Raw genomic sequence first — 25,807 nt, 5'->3', positions numbered from 1 at the left:
CTAACTGGACTCATCAACTCATCTCAAATACGTTTTCAAAAAAAGATTCCAGAAAATTTTACAGAAATTTCGAACTTTTTATTTTGAGTTTTCCAAATTTTTACTTCCTTTATATTAGGTCGGTTGAATGTTTGTCCGCTTTTCATGCAAATCTTGCAATCGATTTTTAAGTAACTTCTCATTGAGCTACAAACGTGAAACTTTACACATAGATTAGAACACCGTGACAATGCAAAAAAATCCGAGAGGTGGATTGACATAATTAGATAATAATTTTAAAATTTTCAAACCAGGTTTTTAGTAACTTCTCGATGAGCTAGAGACTTGAATTTTCAAACTTAATTCAGAGGTCGATGACAGCCGATTACACGATACAAAAAGATTCGCTAGGGGTGCACGGATTAGATATTTAGAAAAATCGTACGAAACGGAGGGAATTTTAGGATTGATTTTTATGTAAGTTCTCATTGAGCTACAATTGTAAAACTTCACAGAAAGGATAAGACTCCGAGAAAATTTAAGAAAAAGAGAAAAAAATTCCATTAGGTGGCGCACGGATCGAAATATTTAGATAAGAATTTAGAAATTTGGTGTTTTGAGATAGATTTTAAAGTATCTTCTCATTGAGCTACAAACATGAAACCTCAGAGAGAGGTTAAGACACAGTGACAAAGGAACAAAAGGAGAAAAAAATTCCGTAAGGTGACGCACGGATCGAAAAAATTAGATAATAATTTGGAAATTTAAAGCCGGATTTTAAGTAACTTCTCGATGAGCTAGAGGCTAAAAATTTAGAGCTTAATTCAGAGGTCGATGACAGCCGATGACACAATACAAAAAGTTTCGCTAGGGGCGCACGGACTGTGATATTTAGAAAAATCAAACGGAACGGAGGGAATTTTGGGATTGATTTTATGTACATAAGTTCTCATTGAGCTACAAGCGTAAAACTTAACAGATAGGTTAAGGCACCGAGAAAATGTAAGAAAAGGAGAAAATAAAAATAAAATGAAAAAATGTTAAGCACTTCCTTTATATAAATGGACATAAATCAGCGAAAAATATCTACTTATATAAAGACATATTCTTGTTAAACTTTGATTTTTAAATTTTGACAAAGAAATCGCAAAAATATTTCTGAGAAAAAAAAATATAAAAGTGGAGCGCACATTACTTGGATTGGAAAGTTGGTAGGAAAGTAAATATTATTAGTCAATCAATTGCGCTCCACTTTTATAATTTTACTTCTCATAAATATTTTTGCAATTTCTATGCCAAAATTTAAATATCAAAGTTTAGCAAGAATATGTCTTTATATAAGGAGAAATTTTTCGCTGATTTTTGTCCATTTATATAAAGGAAGTGCTTAAAATTTGTATACCTTTCATGAACATGAAATGGTATATTAACTTTGGTCCGATGTTTGTAACGTTGAGAAATATAAAAGATAGACTCACCATTAAGTATACCGAATTGATCAGGGCGACGAACTGAGTTGATATAGCCATGCCCGTCTGTCCGTCCGTCTGTCTGTTTGAACGCAAACTAGTCCCTAAAATTTTGAGATATCTCAATGAAATTTGGCACAAGGATGCATTTTTGTATTATATAAGACATTTGTTGGATCCGGTAGGATCCCATACAACCGATCGTTCAGATAAGACGATTTTGGTCATTTCTGCCGCAATTTAGAAAGTATAAACGTGAAACTCGGTGATATATATTCTAATATATCATAGAAGATATCCTGAAAAACTCACTTTGATCGGAGCTATATATAGTATATATCCGATACAACCGATCGTTCAGATAGAAAGATTTTTGGCAATTTCTCCCTTAATTTCCAATATAAAAACGTTAAACTTGGTGATATTTATTCTAAAATATCATAGACGATTTCATGAAAAAATAATTTCGATCGGAGCTATATATAATATAGAGCCCATACAACCGATCGTTCAGATAGAAAGATTTTTAGCCATTTCTCCCTTAATTTCCAATATAAAAACGTTAAACTTGGTGATATTTATTCTAATATATAATAGAATATTTCATGAAAAAATCATTTCGATCAGAGCTATATATAATATATATCCCATACAACAGATCGTTCAGATAGAAAGATTTTTGCCATTTCTCCCTTAATTTCCAATATAAAAACGTTAAACTTGGTGATATTTATTCTAATATATCATAGAAGATTTCATGAAAAAATCATTTCGATCGGAGCTATATATAATATAGAGCCCATACAACCGATCGTTCAGATAGAAAGATTTTTAGCCATTTCTCCCTTAATTTCCAATATAAAAACGTTAAACTTGGTGATATTTATTCTAATATATCATAGATTTCCTGAAAAAATCACTTTGATCGGAGCTATATGTATATAGTATATACCTATCCCATAAAACCGATCGTTCAGATAGAAAGATTTTTGGCCATTTCTCCCTTAATTTCCAATATAAAAACGTTAAACTTGGTGATATTTATTCTAATATATCATAGAAGATTTCATGAAAAAATCATTTCGATCGGAGCTATATATAATATAGAGCCCATACAACCGATCGTTCAGATAGAAAGATTTTTAGCCATTTCTCCCTTAATTTCCAATATAAAAACGTTAAACTTGGTGATATTTATTCTAATATATCATAGATTTCCTGAAAAAATCACTTTGATCGGAGCTATATGTATATAGTATATACCTATCCCATAAAACCGATCGTTCAGATAGAAAGATTTTTGGCCATTTCTCCCTTAATTTCCAATATAAAAACGTTAAACTTGGTGATATTTATTCTAATATATCATAGAAGATTTTATGAAAAAATCATTTCGATCGGAGCTATATATAATATAGAGCCCATACAACCGATCGTTCAGATAGAAAGATTTTTAGCCATTTCTCCCTTAATTTCCAATATAAAAACGTTAAACTTGGTGATATTTATTCTAATATATCATAGATTTCCTGAAAAAATCACTTTGATCGGAGCTATATGTATATAGTATATACCTATCCCATAAAACCGATCGTTCAGATAGAAAGATTTTTGGCCATTTCTCCCTTAATTTCCAATATAAAAACGTTAAACTTGGTGATATTTATTCTAATATATCATAGAAGATTTCATGAAAAAATCATTTCGATCGGAGCTATATATAATATAGAGACCATACAACCGATCGTTCAGATAGAAATATTTTTAGCCATTTCTCCCTTAATTTCCAATATAAAAACGTTAAACTTGGTGATATTTATTCTAATATATCATAGATTTCCTGAAAAAATCACTTTGATCGGAGCTATATGTATATAGTATATACCTATCCCATAAAACCGATCGTTCAGATAGAAAGATTTTTGGCCATTTCTCCCTTAATTTCCAATATAAAAACGTTAAACTTGGTGATATTTATTCTAATATATCATAGAAGATTTCATGAAAAAATCATTTCGATCGGAGCTATATATAATATAGAGCCCATACAACCGATCGTTCAGATAGAAAGATTTTTAGCCATTTCTCCCTTAATTTCCAATATAAAAACGTTAAACTTGGTGATATTTATTCTAATATATCATAGATTTCCTGAAAAAATCACTTTGATCGGAGCTATATGTATATAGTATATACCTATCCCATAAAACCGATCGTTCAGATAGAAAGATTTTTGGCCATTTCTCCCTTAATTTCCAATATAAAAACGTTAAACTTGGTGATATTTATTCTAATATATCATAGACGATTTCATGGAAAAATCATTTCGATCGGAGCTATATATAATATAGAGCCCATACAACCGATCGTTCAGATAGAAAGATTTTTAGCCATTTCTCCCTTAATTTCCAATATAAAAACGTTAAACTTGGTGATATTTATTCTAATATATCATAGATTTCCTGAAAAAATCACTTTGATCGGAGCTATATGTATATAGTATATACCTATCCCATAAAACCGATCGTTCAGATAGAAAGATTTTTGCCATTTCTCCCTTAATTTCCAATATAAAAACGTTAAACTTGGTGATATTTATTCTAATATATCATAGAATATTTCATGAAAAAATCATTTCGATCAGAGCTATATATAATATATATCCCATACAACCGATCGTTCAGATAGAAAGTTTTTTGCCATTTCTCCCTTAATTTCCAATATAAAAACGTTAAACTTGGTGATATTTATTCTAATATATAATAGAATATTTCATGAAAAAATCATTTCGATCAGAGCTATATATAATATATATCCCATACAACAGATCGTTCAGATAGAAAGATTTTTGCCATTTCTCCCTTAATTTCCAATATAAAAACGTTAAACTTGGTGATATTTATTCTAATATATCATAGATTTCCTGAAAAAATCACTTTGATCGGAGCTATATGTATATAGTATATACCTATCCCATAAAACCGATCGTTCAGATAGAAAGATTTTTGCCATTTCTCCCTTAATTTCCAATATAAAAACGTTAAACTTGGTGATATTTATTCTAATATATCATAGAATATTTCATGAAAAAATCATTTCGATCAGAGCTATATATAATATATATCCCATACAACCGATCGTTCAGATAGAAAGATTTTTGCCATTTCTCCCTTAATTTCCAATATAAAAACGTTAAACTTGGTGATATTTATTCTAATATATAATAGAATATTTCATGAAAAAATCATTTCGATCAGAGCTATATATAATATATATCCCATACAACAGATCGTTCAGATAGAAAGATTTTTGCCATTTCTCCCTTAATTTCCAATATAAAAACGTTAAACTTGGTGATATTTATTCTAATATATCATAGAATATTTCATGAAAAAATCATTTCGATCAGAGCTATATATAATATATATCCCATACAACCGATCGTTCAGATAGAAAGATTTTTGCCATTTCTCCCTTAATTTCCAATATAAAAACGTTAAACTTGGTGATATTTATTCTAATATATCATAGAAGATTTCATGAAAAAATCATTTCGATCGGAGCTATATATAATATAGAGCCCATACAACCGATCGTTCAGATAGAAAGATTTTTGCCATTTCTCCCTTAATTTCCAATATAAAAACGTTAAACTTGGTGATATTTATTCTAATATATCATAGAAGATTTCATGAAAAAATCATTCCGATCGGAGCTATATATAATATATATCCCATACAATCGATCGTTCAGCCATCGATAGTTTTTGCCATTTTTATACTCAGTTGAGCAGAGCTCACAGAGTATATTAACTTTGATTGGATAACGGTTGGTTGTACAGGTATAAAGGAATCGAGATAGATATAGACTTCCATATATCAAAATCATCAGGATCGAAAAAACATTTGATTGAGACATGTCCGTCCGTCTGTCCGTTAACTCGATAACTTGAGTAAATTTTGAGGTATCTTGATGAAATTTGGTATGTAGGTTCCTGGGCACTCATCTCAGTTTGCTATTTAAAATGAAAGATATCAGACTATAACCACGCCCACTTTTTCGATATCGAAAACTTCGAAAAATCGAAAAAGTGCGATAATTCATTACCAAATACGGATTAAGCGATGAAACTTGGTAAGTGAGTTGAAATTATGACACAGAATAGAAAATTAGTAAAATTTTGGATAATGGGAGTGGCACCGCCCACTTTAAAAGAAGGTAATTTAAAAGTTTTTCAAGCTGTAATTTGGCAGCCGTTGAAGATATCATGATGAAATTTGGCAGGAACGTTACTCTTATTACTATATGTATGCTTAATAAAAATTTGTAAAATCGGAGAACGACCACGCCCACTTTTTTAAAAAAAATTTTTAAAGTCAAATTTTAAAAGAAAAGTTAATATCTTTACAGTATATAAGTAAATTATGTCAACATTCAACTCCAGTAATGATATCGTGCAACAAAATACAAAAATAAAAGAACATTTCAAAATGGATACTTTTAATGCCATAAGTCGAACAAAAATTTACCAATCCTTGTGAAATTTGGTAGAGGCTTAGATTCTAGGACGATAACTGTTTTCTGTGAAAAAGGACGAAATCGGTTGAAGCCACGCCCATTTTTTTACACATTCGACCGTCTGTCCTTCCGCTCGGCCGTTAACACGATAACTTGAGCAAAAATCGATATATCTTTACAAAACTCAGTTCACGAACTTATCTGAACTCATTTGTATTGGTGTAAAAAATGGCCGAAATCCGACTATGATCACGCCCACAGTTTCGATATCGAAAGTTACGAAAAATGAAAAAAATGCCATAATTATATACCAAATACGAAAAAAGAGATGAAACATGGTAATTGGATTGGTTTATTGACGCAAAATATAACTTTAGATAAAAACTTTGTAAAATGGGTGTGGCACCTTCCATATTAAGTAAAAGAAAAAGAAAAAGTTCTGCAGGGCGAGATCAAAAGCCCTTGGATTCTTGGAAGGAATACTGTTCGTGGTATTACATATATAAATAAATTAGCGGTACCCGACAGATGATGTTCTGGGTCACCCTGGTCCACATTTTGGTCGATATCTGGAAAACGCCTTCACATATACAACTACCACCACTCCCTTTTAAAATCCCCATTGATACCTTTAATTTGATACCCATATCGTACAAAAAAATTCTAGAGTCACCCCTGGCCCACCTTTATGGCGATATCTCGAAAAGACGTCCACCTATAGAACTAAGGCCCACTGCCTTTTAAAATACTCATTAACACCTTTCATTTGATACCCATATCGTACAAAAAAATTCTAGAGTCACCCCTGGTCCACGTTTATGGCGATATCCCGAAAAGGCGTCCACCCATAGAACTAAGGCCCACTCCCTTTTAAAATACTCATTAACACCTTTCATTTGATACCCATATCGTACAAAAAAATTCTAGAGTCACCCCTGGTCCACGTTTATGGCGATATCCCGAAAAGGCGTCCACCCATAGAACTAAGGCCCACTCCCTTTTAAAATACTCATTAATACCTTTCATTTGATACCCATATCGTACAAACGCATTCTAGAGTCACCCCTGGTCCACTTTTATGGCGACATCTCGAAAAGGCGTCCACCTATAGAACTAAGTTTCACGACCTTTTAAAATACTCATTAACACCTTTCATTTGATACCCATATCGTATAAACAAATTCTAGAGTCACCCCTGGTCCATCTTTATGGCGATATCTCGAAAAGGCGTCCACCTATAGAACTTAGGCCCACACCCTTTTAAAATACTCATTAACACCTTTCATTTCATACACATATCGTACAAACGCATTCCAGAGTCACCACTGGTCCACTTTTATGGCGATATCTCGAAAAGGCATCCACATATAGAACTAAGACCCACGAGCTTTTAAAATACTCATTAACACCTTTCAGTTGATACCCATATCGTACAAACAAATTCTAGAGTCACCCCTGGTCCACCTTTATGGCGATATCTCGAAAAGGCGTCCACCTATAGAACTTAGGCCCACTCCCTTTTAAAATTATCATTAACACATTTCATTTGATACACATATCGTACAAACAAATTCTAGAGTCAGGCCTGGTCCACCTTTATGGCGAGATCCCTAAATGGCGTCCATCTATAGAACTATGGCCCACTCCCTATTAAAATACTCTTTAATACCTTCCATTTGATACACATGTCATACAAACACATTCCAGGGTTACCCTAGGTTCTTTTTCCTACATGGTGATTTTCCCTTATTTTGTCTCCACCGCTCTCAACTGAGTATGTAATGTTCGGTTACACCCGAACTTAGCCTTCCTTACTTGTTTATTTTTTATTTATCTTAAAAATCGTTTAGGTATGTACATCTGTTCACTATATATTTCCTATCTTATACATCCTATTATTTGGAGATTACGAACGGGATAAGATTATAGTTCAGTCCCATTCATGAAAGGTATGAGGTCTTCGACATAGCCGAAGACAGTCCAGTCCTTACTTGTTTTATTTTATTTTTATGTTATATCGTTTTCTTTTCTGTCAAAAGTGTTACGCTTTTTGCACGCCGCTCAAGGGTTGTAAATACATTTTGTTCTATTCTAAAAAGCAGACAACGCCTTTACGTATTATTTCGTTCTTTTGTGAAAATTGTTGCCTGCTTGCAACGCAAAAGCGTTACACTTTTACCCTGCATAAAATGACAGTGTGGCAGTGCAACTCTGCTAAAACAGCTGATCGTCACAATTTATTTTCATAATTTTTTAAAAAGCGGCAAACTAAATATGGAAGTAATAATTGCTAATGAGTTTTTAAACGAATTTATGGACTGATGAAGAAATGGAAACCGCACTCGTTGATAGATGCGCTCATCCAAAAGTAAAATACTTCATAGAAAGAGTTGTGCATTCCTACACTGATTTGGAGGTAAGTGTCTCAATTTGGCCAAGAAAGCATATGTATGTATTCATATCCATTAATTATATTTTTGTAGTTCAAAAACAACTTCCGCATTTCACGTGGAAGTGCAGAATATCTGGTGGCAACCTATTCTTCCGGCAGATTTTATACGGTCAGGAGCTACCAGGGAGGTAGACCGCAATCAACGGCAGAAGCCCATATGCTTTCCTTTTTATACTCAGCTGAGCAGAGTTCACAAAGTATATTAGCTTTGTTCGCATAACGGTAATCCGTAACGGCATAAACTAATCGAGATAGATATATACTTCTATATATCAAAGCGAAAAAAGAAATTCATTTAGCCATGTCCGTCCGTCCGTTCGTCCGTCCGTAAACACGATAACTAGAGTAAATTTTGAGGTATCTTGATGAAATTTGGTATGTAGTTCCTAGGCGCTCATCTCAGATCGCTATTTAAAATAAACCAAATCGGACTACAACCACGCCCACTTTTTCGATATCGAAAATTTCTAAAACCCGAAAAAGTGCGGTAATTCATTACCAAAAACGGATAAAGCGATGAAACTTGGTAGATGCGTTGACCTTATGACGCAAAATAGAAAATTAGTAAAACTTTGGACAATGGGTGTAACACCACCCACTTTTAAAAGAAGGAAATTTAAAAGTTTTGCAAGCTTTAATTTAGTCGTTGAAGATATCATTATGAAATTTGGCAAGCACGTTCCTCCTATTACTATATGTGTGCTAAATAAAAATTAGCAAAATCGGATGACGAACACGCGCACTTAAAAAAAAAATTTTTTTTTAAGTCAAATTTTAACCAAAAATTTAATACCTTTACAGTATATAAGTAAATTAAGTCAACATTCAACTCCAATAATGATATGGTGCAACAAAATACAAAAATAAAAGACAATTTCAAAATGGGCGTGGCTCCGCCCTTTTTCATTTAATTCGTCTAGAATACTTTTAATGCCATAAGTCGAACAAAAATTTACCAATCCTTGTGAAATTTGGTAGGGGCACAGATTCTTAGACGATAACTGTTTTCTGTTAAAATGGGCGAAATCGGTTAAAGCCACGCCCAGTTTTTGTACACAGTCGTCCGTCTGCCCTTCCCTCGGCGGTTAACACGATAACTTGAGCAAAAATCGATATATCTTTACTGAACTTAGTTCATGTACTTATCTGAGCTCACTTTATCTTGGTATTAAAAATGGGAGAAATCCGACTATGACAACTCCCACTTTTTCGAAATCGAAAATTACGAAACATAAAAAAATGCCATAGGTCTGTCCCAAATATGAAAAAAGAGATGAACCATGGTATTTGGATTTGTTTATTGACGCAAAATATAACTTCACAAAAAACTTTGTAAAATGGGTGTGACACCTACCATATTAAGTAGAAGAAAATGAAAAAGTTCTGCAGGGCGAAATCAAAAGCCCTTGAAATCTTGGCAGGAATACTGTTCGTGGTTTGACATATATATGAATAAATCAGCGGTACCCGACAGGTGATGTTCTGGGTCACCCTGGTCCACAATTTGGTCGATATCTAGAAAACGCCTTCACATATACAACGAAGGCCCACTCCCTTTTAAAACCCTCATTAATATCTTTAATTTGATAACCATATCGTAAAAACACATTCTAGAGTCACCCCTGGTCCACCCTTATTGCGATATCTCGAAAAGGCGTCCACCTATAGAACTAAGGCCCTCTCCCTTTTAAAATACTCATTAACACCTTTCATATGATACCCATATCGTACAACACACATTCCAGAGTCACCCCTGGTCCACCTTTATGGTGATATCCTGAAATTCCGTCCACCTATAGAACTATGGCGCACTCCCTTTTAAAATACTCTTTCATACCTTCCATCTGAAACCCATGTCATATAAACACATTCCATGGTTACCCTAGGTTCATTTTGCTAAATGGTTATTTTCCCTTATTTTGTATCCAAAGCTCTCAGCTGAGTATGTAATGTTCGGTTACACCCGAACTTAAACTTCCTTAATTGTTATGGTATGACACTGTAATACGCTAGGATACTGTAATACTCGACTATTAATAGAAGTCCAAAAATAACTGTAGAGGTGCGAAAATATGTGTTTTGACATCGCTATCAATTGATGTAAAAATATATGATCAAAAACTCTTTCAAATAATTTTGATTGTAGTATTTTTGATGATTTTGTTGTACACGAACCAACACAAGTGGTTTGCTCGTAAATATTACTGAGTTCAAAACTCGTCTTTTGACAACTCTCCGGATATTTATTGACGAGTATTACCAGTCAACCCAGATCATAGTGTATTACCACACATTTTATAATACAGGGATTTAATGAATCTGTATCCTTTAGGTTCAGCGCTAATAAGACAACCTTTAGGGAAATGGCAAATCTTTTTGATGTATCGTTGTCAAATCTTCACTCAACCTTTAGTAAAGTGTTGAGTTTTTTTGTGGAAGACGTGGCGCCGGAAACAATAAAATTTCCCAAAGAAGAAGAAGAAAAAGAAGCGATAGATACATTCGTCTATAGTCAGACTTCAGCGCACTTTCACACAGTGAAGAAAAATACTCAGTAAAATCTATTTAAAGCAAGTTTTTCATTACAAACCCAAATCGCATAAATTCGGAGAAGTGCGCTGATGCTGTGATCATAGGGCGGGTCGATTTAAAAATCGCTCATTGCTCTGTGAAAATCGTATTCTAGGGATCAAAATAAGAGACTTTGCTGAAGGAACCAGTCTTACGTAACCAATCAATTCAGAATTGGGTTCTCTCAAAATAACAGGATGAGGTTCTTTTACCATCCTAGTATGATACTTCTCATCAATTTTATCTATCGTTTCTTCTCTTGATTTGCTCTTGATACTTGTCAAGCAATTTATTCAATTTATTAAATACACTTTTTTTCAGCATTATTTCCATACCAAGTTTTTCCCAAATTCCAATCAACTTATCTTGTACTTGAATAGTGAATGATTTATGGGAAAACATTTTTTGTTCTGTTTTAGCACGTTCGCTTAAGTAAAAATAATATCTCAAGATATCCAGATGGGTTGGTAAATTAAGATCAGTTAAATCAGTAGACCCACCAAAAACAGTAACATAATGCTTGGGTATATGACTCATTGGGTTTTCGATACTTGTTGATGTAGTTGCTTCATCTTGCGGTGTAGAGGATGGTGGATTCATTGTAAACTTTTTGATTTGGAATGGTCACTTCACTTATTATTTTTTTTGAAATATTTTTTTATCTGAAATTAGCACTTCACACTTTGAGTTCTTCACAACGACTTAATGCATTCACAAAAACTGTTGCGTTATATATATATGGTCTACGAGACGAGGTAATAAGAAAGAAATGGTAATTTCAATTCTACCTGCTGTGTCTTGTGGTGGCTTGAAAAAAACAACACAAGCAATTTTACGCACTGCAATTGTGTCACAGTGATACCTTCATTTTTTAAAACGGTTGAATAAAAAACCCACACAACTATGTTTACGACATGCAAATGCATCACAGTGATGCCTTGGTTTTAAAAGGGTTGTAAAAACGCTAACTTCTAATAATTTTTCTTAATTTCTTTTCTATTACTAAGGTGAATTCATTTTTAGCACGCTTTTATTAGCTTGGCCTGTATGTAACCGAATCTTTGAGCTTAATTTTCACCGGTTTCTAGAAGTCTGATAAATTTTAAACTTTGCACACGTATCAAGGACTGATGACAATGCATTAATGTGATGGTGTGGTGAGATAAGGTCAACGGCCATAAGGTCAATTGGCCTTATCACCACTTTGAATGGCGATAAGTTTGATTGCAACTTTGCACACCTATCAAGGCTCGATGACAATGCATTAATGTGATGGTGTGGTGACATAAGGTCAACGGCCATAAGGCCAATTGGCCTTATTACCACATAGCAATTTAGCTGATTTTTTCATGTAAAGTGCAAAACCGGAGATTTATTGAAATGTTTGTATGGTGAACCCCCAGGGGGGTTCCAGGGGATGTGCCACTGGCATCGGTGGGTCGGGCCTCCAAAGTTAGTGGGGGTCGGTCATACATTTGGACTCGATTGGAGCACTCTAAATGGGTCAAAGTGGGATTTTTCAAAATTTTCCCCTAACCAAAAGTTCGACCCAAATTGGGGACATCAGAATTCATTTTAGAGGTATGGTTCCTTCGGCAAAGTTTCTTAATTTGATCCCTAGAATATGATTTTCACAGAGCAATGGGCGATGTTTTTGCCTCCCCACAAATCGACCCGGCCTATGTGATCATGTATATACATGGAAAAAAATTTACCTAATCAATACATTATCTAAAATTTTACCTTCTACGTTTTGGATTGCATAGATGGTACGTGCATTACCGCCAGAAAGCCTAAGGGTAAAATCCGTTCCACTTATACAAACAGGCACAACTCTGTTTCTATAACCCTACAAAGAATTTGCGATGCAAACCTACGTTTTTTGGACGTGTACACAGGTATTCCAAGTAAAATTCATGACTCACGGGTTTTAAAATTATCGTTCATTGGAAGTGACTTGCAAAATGCATGCGCACCAAAATACCACTTACTTGATGATTCTGCCTATCCTCTTCGTGAATATTTACTGACACCATTTCGAGATTATGGAAATATGTGCGAAACAGAGAAGAAGTACAATCTAAAATTTTGCCAAACGCGCGTAAAAATTTAAAACACGTTTGGTGTCCTAAAATCTCGGTTTCGCCAGCTAATGCGCCTAGATTTTCACAATGTCGAAACCTTGGCGAAGTTCATTATAGCTTCCTGCACACTTCACAACATTTGCAAAACGATAAATGATAGTTGTGACATTGATATCGACCATATTGTAGAACCTGAGATCGCCTCTTCCAGAAACGGGGATGACAGAAGAGATCAGTTGCTAACTCAGTTGGGGCAGCTAAAGCGGAATGAAATTAAAAACAATTTTTCCAACATGTGAAACCATAAACATAACTATTTTAATAAATATTTCAAAGAAATAAAAGATGTTACGGAGTGTTACGAAATTCGTTGTACTAAATATTTAGATTTTTTTTTCGTGATCAGTCCTGGCCTAGTGTGGCAGGTCGTTGGAACGATATCGACATAATAGTTTAATGTTTACTTCGTCATCATTCATTGGCGTTGTTTAGCCACTTAGGCGGCGTTGGCCGTTTCGCAACAGTCATCCATATTTCGCTATAACTGACGCCAATTGGGAGCATCAAGGGAGCCCAAGTTTTTTCCCAACTTAGTAAAGGTCTCCCCCTTCCTCTGCTACCAAATACGGGTGCCGAAAGGAAGCTGCCCCGAGGCACCGAGCCTGGTTGTAGTTGTTAAAGCTATGTTCTTTCCTACCAGGTCTATATGTGGAATGTGCAGAATGGCATACAGTGCAGCCGTCGGGGTTATTTTCAAGGCTCGGGTAATGCTAAGCATTGATAGTCTGCATACCCCCCTCTAATTCTTTGAGGTAGGTTGTTTTTTGTGTGGCTTTCCACCAAACAAGAACTCCATAGTATAGAATAGGGCTTACAATCGCTGTAAAACCCCAATGAGAGAGGGCGATAAGCCCCACGTACACCCCAGCATTCTTTTACATGCAGAAAGTGCCGTTGAGGCCTTCTTCATCCTCTCCTGCACGTTGAGCTTCAATGACATCTTACTGTCTAGGATGATACCTAGATATTTTGTGCAAGCTTTCTCCTGCAGGGTCACCCCTCCTAAATTAGGCCTGCTCCAATTTGGGACCTTATGCCTCTTTGTAACCAAGACCATATCCGTCTTCTCCGCGTTGACTTTCAACCCGACATTAGATGCCCAGGTATAAATATCCCGAAACGCCCGATCCTTCAAAGAGCTAATCGTTGGAAGGCACTTTCCACTTATGACGATTGTAACGTCATCTGCGTAAGCCGTAAGCAATATCGCCTGAGCAGTTGGTTGATGACCAGCGTCCAAAGCAGAGGTGATATCACCCCTCCCTGCGGCGTGCCTCTACCCACTGATTTCGTGGCCTCGTACAGTTCCCATTGTGATGTAATATTCCAGCAATTTAACATTCAACCGATCCATCTGGTTAAGACTGTATGTAATTTAATGTAATTAAGACCATCCATAATCCTACTTCATCACGCATGGTATCCATACTTTAACTTTTGGTACCGTGGGGATTTGCGCTTTATCCACCACCTCAAACCGCTTAATGCGAATTTGTTGTCCTTGGCTTGCGACTCAGTCCTCCTCTTATCATCATCCTTATTACAATTAGGCAATGAGTCGCTCATCTTGGTCGTACGACCACCTGCCCGACAAGGCGGGCTCAGCGGTCCAGTATTATATACGGGGTAAGAACCGTCCGCCACAGCAGCGCCCCTTACTGTGGTAAGGCCATCAATACTTTCCGAGGTGACCCGGTATCGGGAAGGCTCCGTTCGAATACAGCCGAATTTATCCCCTGGCTGCAAATCATCCAATAGGCATGGTCCCCATAACACCCTAGATTAGGAGGTTGGCAGTTCTTGGTCACCGACATCTCGCCGCCCTCCTATGAGGCGAAAAAGCGTAGATGCCAGTCCTAAATTGTTCCGCCTCATAGTCGGGAGCTATGAAGTTCGGCTAAGCCCTCACACCAACGACAAGATGCATACCCTAGTGAGGGGCCACTGTGGTAGACATGGCAAGACCTTATTGTCTCTCTCTATCGGGCATGCCACTTCCATCGCGCTTCCTGTGCAGCGGTGATGTCAGCCTTTGTCTTAAAGAGGACACCAGCCAGTCGGGCATTAGTACATGGTTTCCCAGCAAGTCTAAAAAGCGGTCCGCAAATTATTTCAGTGGCAGGCGTGCCTCTGTTCAATTTAGGAACCCTCAATTTAAGCCCAGAAGGTTTAAACAAAGGGTGACGTAGGGTGGTTACCGAAATTTTTGGTGTGGCCTCTAAAGAGAAAGACAAAGAAGCGTTACTGACTACATGTAAGGCAATTAGCCAGTCGGTACTGTGCTACACGTCGCCAATATGGTCACCTGCATTAGATGACGCCCAATGAAAGAAGCTGCAAGCCTGCCATAATACCACACTCAGAACTGCGACTGGATGTCTTCTCATAACTCCTGAACGCCATCTATTGGGTGAGACAATGAAACCGTCAGTAAACAGTATCTAATAAACTACCTATAGCCAAAAGAAAGCAACCTACCAAGAGAGACGAGAGTTACTATATCGCAACTTCGATCTGTAAAATTTTATTTTACAAACTAATATCCGTACGGCTCCCGATGAAGCAGACCGAAGTACTGGTACAACAACATACATATGTAAATAATCATTTGATTTTTATTTCAATAGATAAATACAAAAATTAAGTAAATGCAGTCTTTTGTTAAACAAAACAAAAAGTGAATTCAGTCTTTTAAAATGTGATGTGGTTAGGAACTTTGTGCTGTGCTCATAGTTGTGCACAACTATGGCTGTAATTAGGACTTCTATTTACTTTTATTTTCCAGTATTTTTTCTAGTAAACTTCGCATTTTATACGCTGCCTCCATTTTTTCAGTGTGCCTTGGATTGGTTTTACTTTTTTCTTTGTTTCGCATTTAACAACCTCCTTGCATTTAACAACAGCTTTATGGCTGTTCATTTGCATTTCGGGTGCAAAGGAGTCACCAATTTTACAAATTTCAACGAACTCGCTTTCGAAATCTATTTTCTGTCTTTTTGCTCCTGTTGCGTTGTTGTTCCTCACAGCTGCTTTCTTTCGCGGGATGATCTTTTTATAGCGATCCTCCCACTGTTTCGGCCTTTTCCCTTCAATTTCTGTTGAAATCTTTATCTTGAGTGTTTTCAGGGGGCCAATATCTGGTAAGTATTGGGCGTACCTATCGAGGAGGAGACGTGTTTCACCTTCTGACCACACTGCAAAGAGGAAAACCCAGTGGAACTTTGAAATTGTAGTTTAAATTTATTATTCATGCTTACGCTGTGAAGATTCAACACTTCATGGGCTAACATTTTGTTTGTCCATTTCCATAAAATGCATAAAATTTTCCATCTGCATAATTTTTTTCCAACAATTGTGAAAATTTGGTTTTTTTATTATTATTTCTTGACAGCACGCTTTAGAGAATCCGCTGATACACGGAGTAGCCATTTATGTTCTTTTTGTGCACGATAAAAGTTGGCACTTTTAAGTGATAGAAGCAACTCTATTAAGGTTTTACCATTTATTTGGGCAAGCATTGGTTTCAGAAAAGAAAACGTTATTAGTGTGCAGTTTTGTAACCCAATAAATTTTAAGTTAAAATTGTATTAATTTCACATTGATTTTTGCAATTTTTTTCTGAAGTGTGTCTTATATCACATTTAAAGTTTTTGGTCGGAAATTCCAAATTCGACTAATTTTTTTATACAAATCGCATTGTCGACGCAACTCATTCGGTTGCATTTGGCCTGCGAATGCAATCCACAAATCCGATCCACATACTCTTTTCACATTTCCCCCACTAAAAGAAACCCGTCAAGAGCATAAAGCTGCAGACATTGGTGCTTTATCGGTAACCGTATCTGTAACCTTATAACAGATGATTCGACTAACCTTATGGGAATCAATGCAATCGATTATTGGTGCCGCTAAGGTCGTAACCGTATCGTAGCCAACCAATTGGTTTTTGGTTTACCGACGTAACGATAAACAGCTGATTACGTTAGGGATACGACTACAGCGATACGACATACGGCACCAATGACTCCCGCTTAATGGTTAGACGACGTATCATAATCCAAGTAATGTATCAGAGATCCACTAGTTTTCTAAAACCAAACATAAAATTTTACCAGAAACTGCTTTTTGATAATCAATTACGTCAGTACATTTACTTGTGATGGATTGGTGTCCTGGCAGTTGAGGCCAATGTAGACTCTTTCAAATAACTTATTTGGACTTTATAGCCCCTTTTTGTGGGCTTTAGCGGGATGTACTGCTTCAAACTGGACCTTCCTTTGAATAGTATCATGCTCTTATCGATACTTTGGGAAGAGGAATTAAAGGCATTGTTTTGAAATGATTGTAAGGATATAAAAGGACGAATTTTATATAATTTATCAAAATTTACATCTTCTCTACTTGGTTGTTGACTATTATCGTTCAAAGCAAAGTCTCTAAAATTTTTTTAAACGTTTTAATGGCATAACATCATCTATTTGATTCATACGAAATCCAGGATCCGATGACCAATATAAATCGATATGTGAAGAATGTGATAACCCATTATAACGAAAATGCTCAAAAAAGCACTAATTCTGTGTTTGTCAACAGGCTGCCAATTTTTTATATTTTGCTGCTCCGCATACAAGTTTGTCTGAATAACAATCAAATCGAAGACTTCATCACTAAAAAACTTTTTGAAATGCGCTACGTGCTCTCCTATTCAATAAATACCGAGGTTTTATTGTCACCTTAACAGATCCATCGATATCTGGCCTGGATGTCCAGAAATCCTTCCCCCATAACTCATCTTCACATTCAGATTCATCAGTCAATTCTTGTTCTAAGGGTGACGATGATTGTACTATCAATGGCTCTTCTGGCTGCGAGTTATCTAATTGTGAACATAGTGCTATTGTAGATGTACCTGACTCTCAATTATTAGGGATAGAATGCAAATAAGCAGGAGAATTTGTAAAAGGTTACTTGAATCATCATCTGATTCAAGTAACCGTTGTATTGTATTCACGTTGAATTCTTCTGCCTCATCAGCCTCAAATCCGTGTTCTCAGCCATCATCGGGAATGCCGAAAGTCTCCTTCAATGTCTTTTCAATAGGAAAGAAGGAACTAGTTCAACAAGTGTACATAACACGCCACGGGCAGCGGGAATTTTTCCCACCAAGTAAAAAGTCCTCTCACATCTGAATACGATAGTAACTTCCTGGGTATAGCAAACAACTTGAAGAATAAGCATAAATACATAATAAACAAGTAAGGAAGGTTAAGTTCGGGTGTAACCGAACATTACATACTCAGTTGAGAGCTATGGTGACAACATAAGGGAAAATAACCATAATAATAAACCCAACGGATTAATACCCTCCAAAGCCCGCCCAACCGACACGAGGGGCGCATCCGCATGACGCACGGATTTGCTTTGTTTTTGCCGAGTTGTTGATAGGCGGAGGTTTGTTAAGCGTCGAGATCTAAAACTGCTCAGCTACAGAATAAAAATCATCAGCTGAGTATTAAATACATAACAGTAGAAAATTATACATATAGTAAATTGTTAAATAAGTTAAGGATTTAGCATATAAAGATTTTTATTTTTTTTTTATTTTTATTTTGTTACGAGTTAAGATAGGATAGGACAGTTTTCCTTATAGTAAAAAGTGAATCCGTTATATCAAATGAATTCGAGTGAGAGTTAAAATCATAACACAAACACCGGAAAGGTTCATTTAATTCGAAGTTAGTTCTACACTGCCTCAAAAGAAGAGGTTTGTAATGTCTTGACACTTGTGATGGGACATTGAAGTTTACTTCGTTCACGAATGATAGAACACCTATAGCCTTATTGGCAGTAGTCATAATATGAAGGTTGAAACTAAGTTTAGCATCCATCGTAACTCCCAAGTCAACAAAATAATTTACTGATGCAAAACAAAAATTATCAATTACGTAAGAGGCTGCTGGCAAAGATCTCCGAGAGAGGCACATGAACTTACATTTATTGATGTTCAGCGGCATTGAATTCGCGTTGCACCAAGCAACTAAGCAGTTTAAATCCGCTTGAAGCAATGGACGTTCTTCAATAGACTCATAAGACCTAAAGAGTTTTACATCATCAGCATACATTAAAATTTTGGAATATTTTATTATGGTACATATATCATTAATAAATAGCAAGAACAGAATTGGACCAAGATGACTGCCCTGTGGGACGCCAGAGGGAACATTAATGACCTCTGAAAGAGTATTTTTAAAAATTACTTGTTGCGTTCTACCGCAGAGATAAGAAGATATCCACTGAGTGAGACCTGGTTGGAAACCAAGTCGATCCAGCTTTTGGATAAGCAATGAATGGGAAACTTTGTCAAATGCTTTACTGAAATCAGTGTAAATAACATCGGTGTGAAGATTTTCTCTAAATCCATTAGAAACATGCGTTGTGAATTCAAGTAGGTTGGTAATGGTAGATTTGCCTCTACAGAATCCATGTTGAGAGTTTGCAATTAATGCAGAAATGGAAAATGTTAGCTGATTAGTAACAATGGCTTCAAACACCTTTGGGATGGCAGACAATTTTGCAATTCCTCGATAATTTTCTACACATGACCTACTGCCGTTTTTGTGGAGGGGTCTTAGAAAAGATTCCTTCCAAGCGAAAGGAAAAACTCCATGTTTTAGGGACATGTTGAATAAATCAGTTAGGGGCAGATAAATGTGTTCTGCACATCTTTTAAGAAAACATGTGGGAATTAGATCAGGACCGTATTTATAAGATTCCTTCAAAGAAGTTAAATATGTAAGAACCTCTTTTGGAGATATTGATGGAATATTAATTGCGTTAAGTGAGTCAAGTTCATACGGGTATTCACTAGACAAAGAAATTATTTCAGCGGAATAGTTAGATTTGAAAAATTGTGCAAATAAATTAAAATTTGCAATAACTTGATCGTCGCTAGAGAAATCATCACGGTATTTCATACCAGAAGGAAAGCCTTTAACCCTACGTTTAGAGTTCACGAAATTATAGAAAGCTTTCGGATTGCAAGTTATTTTCTTTTTCATGGTACAGAGATAGGTATTGTAACATTTTTTATTTAATTCAAAATATTTATGACGCAATATAGAGTACTTCAAGTAGTCGGAGTGTGACCCCGTCTTCTTGTACAGCTTGAAGGAATGCGTTTTTTTGGTTTTTTTAAAGATTTCAGTTCTTTGGTGTACCATATTTGGACTAGTTCAGTGAAAACGCGTTTACGCTTAGGTACATGTCTGTCCAGAACAGCGTGAATGACGGCGTTGAAGTCAGAAACGTTTTTGTCAATATCTGCACCGTATTTGGGCCAAACTATTGTAGATAAAATTTGGTTGAGTTTATTAAAATTAGCCTTCGCGAATTCGAATCTAAAACTAGAGTCGTTTTCTGTGGTAGTGCAACTCCGAGAACTTTCTTCCAATTCGTAAACTATTTCCAGCGAAGGATGGTAAGGATCCTCAGGTACAGTAAGAGGTTCACCCCTCCTAAGAATGGATTTTGATGTATCATCAACAAATACCAGATCAAGTACCCTCCCGTACATGTTTGGAACTATATTTATCTGTCTTAGGCAAAGTTCAGTTATTTCAGCTAAAAAGTCAATGCTGGAGAATTTTGAAGAAACCGGTACAATACCATGGTCGGATGTGGTCCATGATACGTGCGGAAGATTAAAATCACCCAAGACAATTATCGAGTCAATAGGCTTCAACAATAAATTGATATCTTTCAGTAACGAAATATGGTTCATATACACCGAGGGATCTGAAGATGGTGGGATATAGCAAATGGCAATATAGGTAAAACCTATTCCCAGCTGGGTTCTAATGCACTTAAATTCCGTAGCTTCAATAACAGGTAAATTTACCTCAGCGGAAGGTATAGAAGAATGTACCGCGAGCAAAACTCCACCTCCAACTCTGTTCCAGCGGTCATTTCTATATATTTGGTAATCACTGCAAAGAATCTCCGAATTAAAAATATGAGGCTTTAACAAAGTTTCAGTAAAAGCGATGATATTGTAATTACAGTTAAATGATCTCAAGTATAGTTCAGTTAGTTTTGTGTTTAGGCCTCTTACATTTTGATAAAATATATTAAGGACAGGTTTAATATTTAGTTTTTTGCAGCATTATTGGTTTGAGGAACGGTCGCAAGATTACGAATATTAACGTTGCGTCTATGCTCGAATTCACGCACAAAGGCTCCGGGTGGCCAAAATGAATTATTCAGAATTGTTTCAAAATGTTGCGCTGATACGTCAATCCTAAATGACGAAATGTCGGAGTAGGAAAATGAACCGAGGGAAACCCTGGAATGTGTTTGTATGACATGCGTATCAAATGAAAGGCATTAAAGAGTATTTTAAGAGGAAGTGGGCCATAGATCTATAGATGGACGCCATTTAGGGATATCGCCATAAAGGTGGACCAGGCCTGACTCGAGAATTTGTTTGTACGATATGGGTATCAAATAAAAGGTATTAATGAGTATTTTAAAAGAGCGTGGGCCTAAGTTCTATAGATTTAATCCTTTTCGAGATATCGCCATAAAGATGGACCAGGGGTGACTCTAGAATGCGTTTGTACAATATGGGTATCAAACGAAAGGTGTTAATGAATATTTTAAAAGGTAGTGGGCTTTAGTTTTATAGGTGGATGCCTTTTCGAGATATCGTTATAAAGGTAGACCTGGGTTGACTCTAGAATGCGTTTGTACAATATGGGTATCAAGCGAAAGGTGATAATGAGTATTTGAAAAGGGAGGAGGCCTTAGTTCTATACGTGGATGCCTTTTCAAGATATCGCGATAAAGGTGGACCAGGGGTGACTCTATAATGTGTTTGTACGATATGGGTATCAAATTAAAGGTATTAATGAGGGTTTTAAAAGGGAGTGGTGATAGTTGTATATGTGAAGGCGTTTTCGAAATATTGACCAAAATGTAGACCAGGGTGACCCAGAACATCATCTGTCGGGTACCGCTAATTTATTTATATATGTAATACCACGAACAGTATTCCTGCCATGACTCCAAGGGCTTTTGATTTCGCCCTGCAGAACTTTTTAATTTTCTTCTACTTAATATTATGGTAGGTGTCACACCCATTTTACAAAGTTTTTTTCTAAAGTTATATTTTGCGTCAATAAACCAATCCAATTACCATCTTTCATCCCTTTTTTCGTATTTGGTATAGAATTATGGCATTTTTTTCATTTTTCGTAATTTTCGATATCGAAAAAGTGGGCGTGGTCAAAGTCGGATTTCGGCCATTTTTTATACCAATACAAAGTGAGTTCAGATAAGTACGTGAACTGAGTTTAGTAAAGATATATCGATTTTTGCTCAAGTTGTCGTGTTAACGGCCAAGCGGAAGGATAGATGGTGAATTGTGTATAAAAACTGGGCGTGGCTTCAACCGATTTCGATTATAGTCTTACAAACTAAGCCCCTACCAAATTTCACAAGGATTCGTTAATTTTTGTTCGACTTATGGCATTAAAAGTATTCTAGACAAATTAAATGAAAAAGGGCGGTGCCACGCCCATTTTGAAATTTTCTTTTATTTATATATTTTGTTGCACCATATCATTACTGGAGTTGAATGTTGACATAATTTACTTATATACTGTAAAGATATTAAATTATTTGTTAAAATTTGACTTTAAAATTTTTTTTTGAAGTGGGCGTGGTCGTTCTCCGATTTTGCTAATTTTTATTAAGCATACATATAATAATAGGAGTAGGGTTCCTGCCAAATTTCATCATTATATCTTCAACGACTGCCTAATTACAGCTTGCAAAACTTTTAAATTACCTTTGTTTAAAAGTGAGCGGTGCTACGCCCATTGTCCAAAATTTTACCAATTTTCTATTCTGCGTCATAAGGTCAACACACTTACCAAGTTTCATCGCTTTATCCGTCTTTGGTAAGGGGGCGTGGTTATAGTCCGATATCGTTCATTTTAAATAGCGATCTGAGATGAGTGCCCAGGAACCTACATACCAAATTTCATCAAGATACCTCAAAATTTACTCAAGTTATCGTGGTAACGGACAGACGGACGGACACGGACGGGCAGACGGACGGACATGGCTGAATCAAATTTTTTTTCTATACTGATGATTTTGATATATGAGTCTATACCTATCTCGATACCTGTACAATAGACTGGGTCGAAAAAAAAGTTGCTAATGTCCGCCCCTATATTTGAAGATTATGTTGAGAGAGTTTCGGAACATTTTTTTTTTTTATTTTTTTGTGATCCTTCGAAATACAGCCGAAACGGTTTTTTCGTTGTAACTTAGTTATTTGACGTCCGATTTTTAAAATTGATATGTCATTATTTTGGCCTTGAGAAGCTTCATATTTCCGTTTAATGTCCTTTGAAGCTATGAAGTCGTTTTCACATAATTAGGTCAGCTAACAAAACTTGACCACCTAATGTATGTTTTTTTCCTTACCAAACGAAAGTACTTAAAAATTCGAGAAAATGTTGCTTTGAAATCATATTACTAAAATAATAAACAAAGAAGTTATATCACTTTTAATATTTATTGCAACTGTTATTTTACCTGATTCTTATTATACTTGGACCTGAAACTCATGATATTTTTGGTGGAAAAATTGCAGGGTTTGCATTGAAAAGTTAATAAAGATATACCAAATATCATGAATAGGGGAAGTCAAAGTAAATAAGTGAGTCAAACCTGTTGTTTCGTATTTATAATAATAACACTATGCGACAAAATCAACTTTTTTTCTGGGTATTGGACAAAACCGACTTTTTCGTAGAGATTGAGGCTTAAGTAGACATAGTACTATCTCCGTTTTTCGAACTTAGCCTTCAAAAGATAGATATCGGCTTACGAAGTTCGAAATTCTACATTTCGAAATTTTATTTTATTTTTTTGTTAACGCGTTCAGCAAATTGAAAAAGTATATATAGAATTCGAAGCACTTATTTGAATTGTACGAATACTACTAAAATATCATCTCTAATCTTAAATTCGTACATAAATACTATTTTTGCTTCACTTGTGCAGCAAAACTATTTTTTTTTGCGTTCTCAGATACATATTTCAAAAAAACTATTCAAGCGAGTATTCCTGTAAGCAGCAGCTGTTAAAGATTGCAATATCTATGTATGAACAGAAGTAAGTTTGTATGTGTCTTATATGAAGAATTTGGAAGCGATTTATACAAAAGTAACAGATACTGTAAAGAATGAAACTTAAAATTGGTTTGCAAGTGAACAATTGTCCTGCCGCAAGAATGGTCATTTATTGAAATGTCAACCCTATAAAGCAACCGCATACATACAGTACAGTCGGAAAGTATTAGAACAAGATGAAACAGTTGCTTTTGTCATATCATTTCGTATCATTTATTAAAATATTGTTCACATATTCGCAGTAGTTTGAACATTCAACGTAGTTCTATGATCCGAAGACATTTTTAATGAATTTTACTGAAAGTTTCATCAATATTTATAAGAAAACAGTGAGTATGTTATTTTAAGCGATTTTCTGGAAAATGGTCACGTTGTGCTTTGATGACTGCAGCGCACAATTTCGGCATTCTTTCGATACGTTTTTGAAGCATTTGATGTGGAATATTATTACACGCTTCGTTCAGACAATCCGCGAGGTCAGGAAGGCTTTAGATCTTAAATTTTTTTTAGATCTCTCACACGTCGATCCAATTCTTTCCACAATAGCTCGATGGGATTTAAATCGGAAGATTTTGGTGGGAGCTCCATTGTATCAAGGTCACCTGCGTCTGTTTTTCGTTCTAAATAAGAAGTAAAAAGTGTTTATGTATGTTTCGGATCGTTAACTTGTTCGTAAATGAATCCACGACCAATCAAATTAATGCCAGATGGTATTGCATGGCGTTGGAGTATATTGTGATACTGCTCTTTTTACATAATTCCTGAAACAGCCCCAAAACATCACTGAGCCACCGCCATGTTTTACAGTTGGCACAATGCAATCTGCTTTGAATCTTTCATTGACGTTTCTGCGAACATATTGACGCCTATGCCTACCGAAAAGTTCGAATTCTGATTCATCTGACCATAAAAGTGATCAATCGTCCAGTCAATATGTTCTTAAGCGAACTTCAGTCTTTTCTGTTTATTTAATGCCCGTAAAACTTGCTTTCTGACAGCAATGCGTCCAATCATATCTTTTACTCTAAGCCAGCTTTGGACTGTCGTGAGCGATATTGGTGAATCCAAGTCTGCATTGATTTCAGCACGAATTTATGATGCAGATTTCCGTAGATTGGCCCTACTTATTGCATATATTTTGTTGTTGATTCTTTGATTTATCTTTCTTGCCGACCAGATCGTTTTCTGTTAGTATTTTGTCCAGTTTCCCGATATCTGCTAATAGCCGTATGAACTGAACACAGAGATATTTTCAAAAGTTTAATCTTGTTCTAATACTTTCCCACTGTACTGTATGTATGTATGTATTTGCTTCAATATTTTTTTGTTGTACACAATCGAACAAGAATGCCAAAAAATTTCCTGGGGCGTATACGTAACTTTAAACAAACGACAGCAAAATATTTTTCCTTATATACTCCTTATACTCCTTGTATACTCCAACATCGAACCTACCCTGCAGAAAGGGAG

At 35.7% G+C, this 25,807-nt stretch overlaps 1 protein-coding gene and 1 pseudogene across 1 annotated transcript in view; one reads left to right on the top strand and one right to left on the bottom strand.

The window, feature by feature from the left end:
• LOC137245334 (zinc finger HIT domain-containing protein 1) overlaps positions 1-25,807 on the bottom strand; it is a 216,615-nt gene that overhangs the window by 33,934 nt on the left and 156,874 nt on the right. The gene's annotated exons all lie outside the window — the stretch shown is intronic.
• LOC137246119 (putative nuclease HARBI1) lies at positions 12,734-13,372 on the top strand (annotated as a pseudogene).

Source organism: Eurosta solidaginis, chromosome 3 (assembly GCF_040869045.1).
Source record: "Eurosta solidaginis isolate ZX-2024a chromosome 3, ASM4086904v1, whole genome shotgun sequence".
Classification (NCBI taxonomy): Eukaryota; Metazoa; Arthropoda; class Insecta; order Diptera; family Tephritidae; genus Eurosta; species Eurosta solidaginis.
This window is presented reverse-complemented; position numbering and strand designations above follow the sequence as displayed.